The sequence below is a fragment of the Phyllostomus discolor genome, chromosome 1 (genome assembly GCF_004126475.2).
Source record: "Phyllostomus discolor isolate MPI-MPIP mPhyDis1 chromosome 1, mPhyDis1.pri.v3, whole genome shotgun sequence".
NCBI lineage: Eukaryota > Metazoa > Chordata > Mammalia > Chiroptera > Phyllostomidae > Phyllostomus > Phyllostomus discolor.
The window spans coordinates 181,606,223-181,615,481 of NC_040903.2; positions in this window are offsets into that span (position 1 = coordinate 181,606,223).

The window sequence follows — 9,259 nt, forward strand, 5'->3', positions numbered from 1 at the left end:
TATTTATTGAATGAGAGCCTAATATATTTCAGGTGCTGCGCTTTCCTTTTAAATACAAAGATGAGTAAGCTAATACCTGATCTGAAAGAACTTAGTTTGGTGCTGGCAACGAACACCTAAATAAATCATTACAATATTATAACCCCGTTAATGGAAGTCTGCAGCTTGTTGCAAGAAGGGCACAAAGCCCACCTTGGAGCGTTGAAGGCCGGATTACTGCTTATTAAGCTCAGGTGTACATGATGAGTAAAAGTCATCCAGGTAAAGGGTATCTTAGCTGAAATCACCAGCAGTTCTAAATTAATGGAACCTAGGGCAAGATACCGTAGAGAGTTAAAAGCAGGTTAGGGAGGATTCACATCTAGAGGGTCTTACATGCTTAGATAAGGAGCTCAGATTGCATATCTCATAAGCCAGTGTTTTTCAAATTGTTTTGTTCACTATGCACAATTAGAATTTTTCCATTGCAACCAAGTAGAACATCATATAGAACATCATATTGAATTATAAAGAGGTGGACACGATATAGAGACAAAGAAATATAGCTGAAACAAAAATTTCGCAAAACAAAACTAAAGATCCATTAGTGCTTTCAAATCTATTCTTTTTGCTGTTTTGTTTTTAATACTGGTTGTGACCCACAAACTTAATTCGCCACCTGCTGATGGCTGCTGATGGAAGTGGAAATCGTTGAAGGCTTTTAAGCAAAAGAGGGACATGTTTAGAATGTCATTAAAGAGTGGTCGCAGTAGAATATTGTACAGTGAATGGTTTAAAGCAGAGTATCCAGTTATATCCAACAGAACTTTCTGCAGCGGTGGCAATTTTATCTGCACTGTCCAATACAGTAACCACTAGTACATGGGGCTACTGAGCATTTGCAATGTGGCTACTATGACTAAAAAACTGAATTTTAAATTGTACTTATTTTAATTAATTAAAATTTAAATAATCACATTGGCTAGTGGCTACTGTCTTGGACACTGCAGGTCTATGCCACCAGATTTATGTGGCACCTCTGTGCAAATTACAAACGTACACTCTCCAGATAAACAGAGGTCCACACCAGGGCACAGGAATGCAAGCTATACTTTACTCCCACTAACCTCCTTGTCCAGCCACCTGTGTGCAGCACACAAACTGCCCAACTGTGCACAATGACTCTGATTAAAGGAGTATAAGACTGGAAGCAAGGAGCCTACAGCAGTGGTCCTGGCAAAAGTGGCTGTGGCTATGACTAAAGCAGTAGAAGCTGGAAGAGAAAGGAGTGAACATACCTGTAGTGTTTGGGAGATAAGCTCAGCAGGACTTGACTGATGGGACACTATGGTGAGAGAAAGATGTCAAAGAAGACTTATTCAGTACTGGAGGCCACAGAAGCATCGCAAAATACAGCACTGGGCAACATTTATCCAGGAGAACTCATAATCTGATGAAAGGCAGATGCAGCCACCCGGTCTTGGGGTAAACAGCTTTGGAGGATTGTCCAAGTCCAATGATGATATTCAGCCCCTTTACTAAAAATGTATCCAGTTTACATTACATACTAAGAAGGGGCAGCTGGACAATGTTCCACCTAACCACGGCAATATCCCCCTACTGACCACACAGATTCTTTGTCCCTCTGTGAGTGACAAATGTGAAATATACAAGGACACTGAGCAACAGAGGTCAAGGCCACAAGTGGAGAGACACTAAAGAGAAAGCAGTCTGCAAACGCAAGAGTAAGCAGAATCCCAGAGTAAGTTGGAACCCTGAATAACACACGTTATTTTTGAGTAGATCAAAACCATGTCTTAGCAAAAGTAGCTACTTCCTCTACATGGAGCATGCTTGATTTTTAAAGGAAAATGGAAAATTATTAAAATCAATAATCATCCAAAGTTTAATGTGTTCACTGCTTGGTTGCTATTTGTATCTGCTGTTCATGTCATCCTGGGCCAACCTCATTTTACTCCAAAACATCAGAGAACCTGACTTTGGGAGTCTAATAACTCCAATGGCTTGGACAACGGGGGAAAAGAATCAGGTTTTTGCAGATACTATGCAAGTCCTGAAGCATCTGAGGTGCTGTTCAGCTAGCACTGAGCACCATTCTCAGTGTGTCCACATGTGGTAATTAGGCTAGCAAGTAAGTGCATGGGTATCTGCTTCATCATATGTTAGTCTTTGAATTTTATACTCTTTTGTGCTTAATCTTTCAATTGTACACTTTTAAATTTGTATATTCTGTTGTTATGAGAAACATTTTGTAATTTTTTTTAGTAAAAGGTTTATAACTTGAAAAGAACCCATTTCCCCTTCAGTTCTACTGGACTAGCTCCATTCCATTTCTCAGAGTGGGCCACAGGCTAGAAGAACAGTAATGAAATTCTACAACAGTACAAGGACTCTCACCTTTGGAAGCTGGGTGTGTCCTTGCTAGGCCAGGCCTGGGGCAGGTGCCAGTCCAGCCATACACCACATTGCACTGTCCTGGACTGGGTGCAATAGTGTGGGCAGGGCTGAAGGAAATCAGCAAGGGAGGGTGCGGTACTCTAGAGCCAGCAAAGCCAGGAGCCATTACCACCCACAGGCCTAAAGGGTTGTAAAAGGAACTGAATCTGAATTCATGATGTGACCGTGGCTATGAGGCAGGAAGGACCAAGATGGGCCATGGGTGAAGGGAAGTCAAATTGGTTTTGAGCAAGCCAAAGCAGTGAGAATGAAAAAAGATTAACAAGTAAATGGCCAGGTGGTTCAACCGCAGGAACATGGAACCAGACAGGGAGATCCTTTAATACCCTAATGGCAGACAATCAGCAAATTTCTGTGTTTGATATGAAAACCAGAACACTGTCCACAGAGGTGGGTGCTTCGAGGTCCTGAGCCCCACTCCAGTCTCAGTGAGTCTCACCAGTACAGCCACGTCTGGGTCAGTCAATCCATTACCATGAGTAATCGCATAAATAATCCCACCAGTAGAGCCCGATTAACATGAACACCCAAAACTTTAACAAGGAGTGTGTGCTACCAATATGAAAATAAATATACATCCTTATTGAGAAAAATAAAAGACCTAATAAAATATTTTTTGACATTTTAAAAGATGTAATTTTCTCCCAAACTAATTTATATCACCACAATCATAACCTAAATCCCAATGAGATTTGGAAAAAAACTAAAGTTCACCTTAAAGAATAAATGCATGAAAATAACAAACAAATATTTGAAAACAAAGAAAGGTGAAAAGAAATCAGTCTTGTGAGATTTGAAAACATTTTATAAAGCTGCAAAAGTTGTAACTATGATTGAGGCACAAAAATTGACAAACATATCAATGTATTAGAATACTGTTCTAGAAAATGACTCAATTCCATATGAGAATTTAACGATTTTTAAAGGAAGCATCAAAAATGATTGGGAAAAATATTTTTGGTGATGCTATAACCTTTGCTGAGTAAGGTACATGAATAATTTAAATAATGTCTTTATATCACATAATTAAGTAAATCCGAGGCTGGCCATACAATGATAAGAGAACATAGATTTGTCAAATCTCTGAGTGTGGGTATATTTTCTAAACTAAAAATCAGTGAGTTATATCACACACACACACCACCAATCAACAGATCAATTATGCAAATAAATAAAAATTTTAAAACATAAAAAATATTAAAATAAAAAGGAAACTGAAATACCAAGCAAAAAATGACAAGGAATTAATAAGTATGTTGAAAACTCACTAAAATCAATTCTAAAACCCCAATTAATGCATGGACAAAGGTAGGACTACACAGTTTACAGTTGTAGTTGACTAATGACATATGAGAAAATAGTCAAGTCCCTCTAGTAATCAGGCAAAAACAAATTTAAAAACAAAGATTACCATTTTGGCAAGTCAAATTAAGCAATACTTTAAATAAATAAAAGCATTCAATGTTGGCAAACCTCTTTTGTCCATAGCTGCTCAAGTCCAGTTCACTATAATGACCCTCTTGAAAATAACCAAAAGCATGGAAAAAGCCTTTTGCATAAAAATATCTCTAGCAAATAGTTTTTGAAACCACCAACATATCAAATAATAAGGGAATTGTTAAGTAAACCATTATATATGCACTCAAAAAATATTATGAAACTAAGTTTATGAAGTTCTTTTCTAATGAAAAATATATATATTATGTTTCTCATTAAATTGTATACATACCATATACAATTATCTTTTTAAAGTACATGAAAGAGTGAAAGAAAACTAATGTATACTAAAATGTTTTTTCCCAGCTTTACTGAGACATCGACATACAACACATGTAAGTTTAAGGTACACAAGGAGACAACAGATTACACCCTGAGCTTGTGGTTGGCACCTGAAGTGAGAGCAGTCTTGTGGGACTGAGCCCTTAACCTGTGGGATCCAATGCCATTTTGGTAAATAGTGGTAGAATTAAGTTGAATTATAGGACACCCAGCTGGTGTTCAAGAATTGTGGATGTGGCCCTGACCAGTATGACTCAGTTTGTTGGGCATCGTTTCACAAAGTGTAAGGTTCCTGGTTCAATTCTAGGTCAGGGCACATGCCTGGGTTGCAGGTTCAGTCCCTGGTTGGGGTGCATATGAGAAAGCAACTGATCGATGTTTCTCTCTCACATAGATGTTTCTATCCCCCTCTCTCCCACCCTTTTCCTCTGTCTAAAAATAAATAAATAAAATCTCTAGAGAGAAGGGAAGGGAGGGAGAGAAACATCAATGCATGGTTGCCTCTCGTGCACCCCCTACAGGGGACCTGGCCTGCAACCCAGGCATGTGCCCTGACTGGGAATGGAACCAGCAATGCTTTGGCTTGGAGGCTAGTGCTTGATCCACTGAGCCACACTAGTAGCTAAGGACTAAAAATAAAAAATCTTAAAAAAAATTATTGATATAGGGAGATTCCCCCCCCAAAAAAATACATTGAGGAAGTTATCAAGTAAATAATGAAAATAATTTTCCTTGACCTGAAGAATATAAATCTTCAAATTCAAATGCTCCATCAAATATCTAACACAGTGAATGAAACCAGATCCACACCAGGGCTCATCACTGAGATATTTCACAAAACCAGAAATAAGGAAAAGATCCCAAAAGCTTCCGAAGAAAAAAATGTAACTTACAAAAGAAGTGCGCTCAGGCTGGCATCGGACCTCTTCACAGCACACCAGAGTGAGAAAGAAGAGAAGCAAGGCCCTCACAGTTCTGAGGGAAAATGATTTTCACCCTGGAATTCAATACCCAGGGAAGAGATGGCACTCTAAATTAGGACAATTTGAGGAAGATTTGATAAAGCGCTATTACTAAAGAGTGGCGAAGGATAATACAATTCTCAAAGTTCTGTTGTTCCCATCACGAAGCCCAGGCAAGGAGGGCAGGCAGCAATTACCAGGATTCAGAAGGGGCAAGTTGTGTGAAGAGGGGGCTGTCTTGAGTGGAGGAGTGACTTTCAGTGGAGAGTCATATATAGACTGTTCAGGAAGCCCTCATGGCATGACTGAGGGAATAAATATCCTGTCCTTACTCTCCATCCTCCTTGGAGTGAACTCAAGCAGAAACCAGAGGAAGAGGAAGGCAGTGGATGTAATTCCGTAGGTCTGCCTCCTGTGGCAGAGATGAGGGTAAGAAGGATAGACAGCGGTTCTGGAGAGGCAAACCAAAAATATCTGGTACACCAGCAAACCACCTCAACGTTGAGTAAACAGAAGCGCTCTCCTCCCCCTTACATGAGCCCCAGCAAAATGAGTTAACAAGACAGAGAGAATGCATGGGATCCAACAAGGGGCTCCAAGAAGCAAGTGAGGGAAGTTTCAGGACAACTGTGGCTCCTGTCTATAGAGCAACCAGTATGGGTTTTAGAGGGAGGATGGACGGCAGGGAAGGGAGGCTCCAAGGAGAAAAAAGGAACTGACAGATTTCCTTTTGTGTTGAAGTATCTGGAAAAATTACTAGGCATTTGACTAATCTATTGGGCTATGTGGGAAAAAAATAGCAATGAATACACTGAAAACTAAGAAAATGGGGAAAAATAATCATTATTTAATCCAAGCAAAACAAAAGTTGTAGAAAGAGTAATTGTGAAGACATCCTGAAAGCTCTCCAAAGATCCAAAAGATGACCGTTGGGAAAGAACTATTTGAATACCTGACCTACTCTTGGAACTCGGAGCCAGTCAGTGTTAAATGCAGAAGCAATGACGAGTGAAAGAATAGCAACTACTTGCCAGTAGCACATGCGAGTGTGCAAATAATCGATCTAGGAGAATATAGACAACTTTCCATGGGCAGTCGCGTAGGCTAATGTTTTCCTGTCTCCTTCCTCCCCTCCCCAACGCCAGGGGGTATAAGGGAGGGGGCAGAGCAAGAGAACAGGACTGGAGGACACATGTCCCTGCACCCTGCTTCCCTCCAGCCACCGGTTCAGCCTATACCGGTGAAGAGGGGAAGAGGAGGCTGGAAGCAAATGTGAGATTAGGGTTTTTAAATGAACAAAAAAGTTACTTTTAACCATGCAACTGAAATATTATGAAAATAGTCTATCATCAAGGAAGCTTGCTTTCTTTCTTCTTTCTTTCTATTTTTAGACAGAGGGAAAGGGAAGGAGAAAGAGGGAGAGAAACACCAATATGTGTTTGCCTCTTACACTCCCCACACCAAGGAAGCTGACCTGCAACCCATGCATGTGCCCTAACTGGGAATCGAACCAGCGATCCTCTGCTTCACAATCCAGTGCTCAATCCACTGAGCCACATCAGCCAGGGGATCAAGAAAGCTTTCTAACCAGAGGGGAAAAAAGGAGAGGTCTGACACAGAACAGAGTTTTAGAAGAACAATAAAAAAATTGTTGTTACACTATCCCACTTGAGAGTCCTTCATCAGACCAGTTGCATACTTTAGAAAAAATATCAGATGGTGATAAGTGCTGTGCATAGAATTAAAACAGGGGTGATGCAACAGTGAATACATTGTTACCTTGGGATGGATGATGAGGGAACGCCTCTGTGACAGGAAACATTTAGGCTCCGTTCAGAATGGAGCCAGCCAGAAGACTGTGGGGCAAGAGGGGAGGTAAGCAATCTTCCCAGGAGGAAGCAGCAGCTAGTGAGAAGGCCTGAGCTTGAGGAGCAAAAATAGGCCCAGCATGGCTCAGATGTCACGGGCTAAGAAAACACAACAAAATGAGATCAGAGTGGCATGCAGGGACCAGATTTGAGAGCTGACCCTGATGGCAGAGGGAGCAATGCTACCCTCCCCGATGGCAGCAAGGCAAAAATGCACGCTTCGTACCCGCCAGACATGGGCCCTGCTCAGGATGCCAGTCTGAAGAAGCAATAGCTGACTGCTAGTGGGTTGACCAAAATGTTCCTCTGGGTTTTTTTTCATAAGGTGGCTCTAATAGCGCTTAGTTGTCATTAACTTCATTTAAAACAATTTTGTTAGTGTATTGTGCCAGCTGTCACATAAGCACAGATTTTTAAATAACTTACCAAAATTGGTGAATTTTTGTGTAGCCATTTTAATATTGAAGATAAAAGAAAATACATAAGTTTTGGCATATTATGCTTTATTATTTAAATAAAGGTAAAACACAACTAAACCACACAAAAAAGATTTGTGCAGTGTATGGAGAAGGTGCTGCGACTGATCGAACGTGTCAAAGGTGGTTTGCGAAATTTCGTGCAGATTTCTCACTGGATGATGCTCCACAGTCGGGTAGACCAGCTGAAGTTGACAGTGATCAAATAGAGATATTAATTGAGAACAAGCAACGTCATACCACTCAGGAGATAGCTGACGTACTCAAAATATCCAAATCAATAAAGTTATTGGTAAAAGTGAAAAAAAATTATATCTTTTATTATACAGAAAAAAACCATACAGACTTTTTGTCCAACCCAATAGAAGCCAAGAGCTGTGAGGGGCAGCTGCAAAGCCATTAGCCAGAGGAGGTGTGGCCCAAGTCAAGGGGTCTGTAGCCCAAGTTCCAGTGGGGGAAAGGGCAAGGAACTCACAAAAGCACTTCATGGGAGGTAAAAGCTGGCATTTGACATTGGTCACACCCCTGAGGGCACCCACTCTAAGTTAATGTCTTTTTCTGCTCCTTTATTTTGTACCTTCTTGGATGCCACTACTGGAGCAAGGCGGGGCAATAGACAACATACCCCACTCCCACGGTGGATTTCCCAGCCCACAGCACACCTAAAGGAGGCGAAGTGGGAGAAAGGGAGGGTGGAGACACAGAGCTTCAAAGGAAATAAAACACTGAAGTTTTGATACTAGATTGGAATTCTTCTTACCTGAAAAAATGAACGTAGTTCATAATTTTTAAGAGACCAGAACAACTATGGGTCCTGAGAATTCCTCCAGACACAGGGAAAGAGATAACCAAAAATGTCAACATGGATTTCTTCGGGAGGTCAAGTTTTTCTTCCCTTTGCTTATTTGTATTTCCTAATTCTTTTCTAACATTAGTTGTTTAATAAAAGTTCTGTGGATTTTTAAAAAAGGTACTATATTTAGTTCAACAAACAGACTTCATGGTTTAAATGGCACTTGAGATAACTTTTTAAAAATTATATTACATAAAATTATCTTATGCTATTACAGTTGTCCCAAGTTTTATCCCTTTGCCCCCTCCACCTAGCGAGCCCCACTCCCTCAGGTCATCCCCACACCATTGTTCATGTCCATGGGTCACACGTGTAAGTTCTTTGGCTACTTGAAGCTTGATTTGGGCGGGCAACAGTGGCAGGGGAAAGAGGTGTTTCTGTTGGGGGATGAGCCCAAAGCATGTTTGTATAAAAGGATGTTCAGTTAGGCTGGAGTTAGTGTAAATGTAGGGAATAGTGGCAGAGATACAACTAGAGTTAGGCACTTTTATGCACGTAAACAGACATGGCTATCTGTATTAAGGTTTCTGGTAATGAGACATGTAGTTATCTGGAAAGTGCGGACACAGTAGGCCTCGGAGGGGTGGGACTCGGAAGAGTGGCCCTGGATCACAGGAGGCACTAGGAACCTACCAGGCAGGGGTGTCTCTTCAATTTAGAAGGCCAGGATTCCCTGTCTCTGGCTGCCTGCTTCATTCCCTACTGCTCCAGCTGGCGGCGTCTTTCCCTCTGCTCAGTAGGTTGAACATAGCCTCCTTTCCATTGGATGGCCTTCTTCTAAGTTCAGCTTCCACTTCTAACTGCCTCATTCAAGAGAATGAGATCCTTTTCCCAATGTCAGAAATTGAAGGTACTTTATTGTAA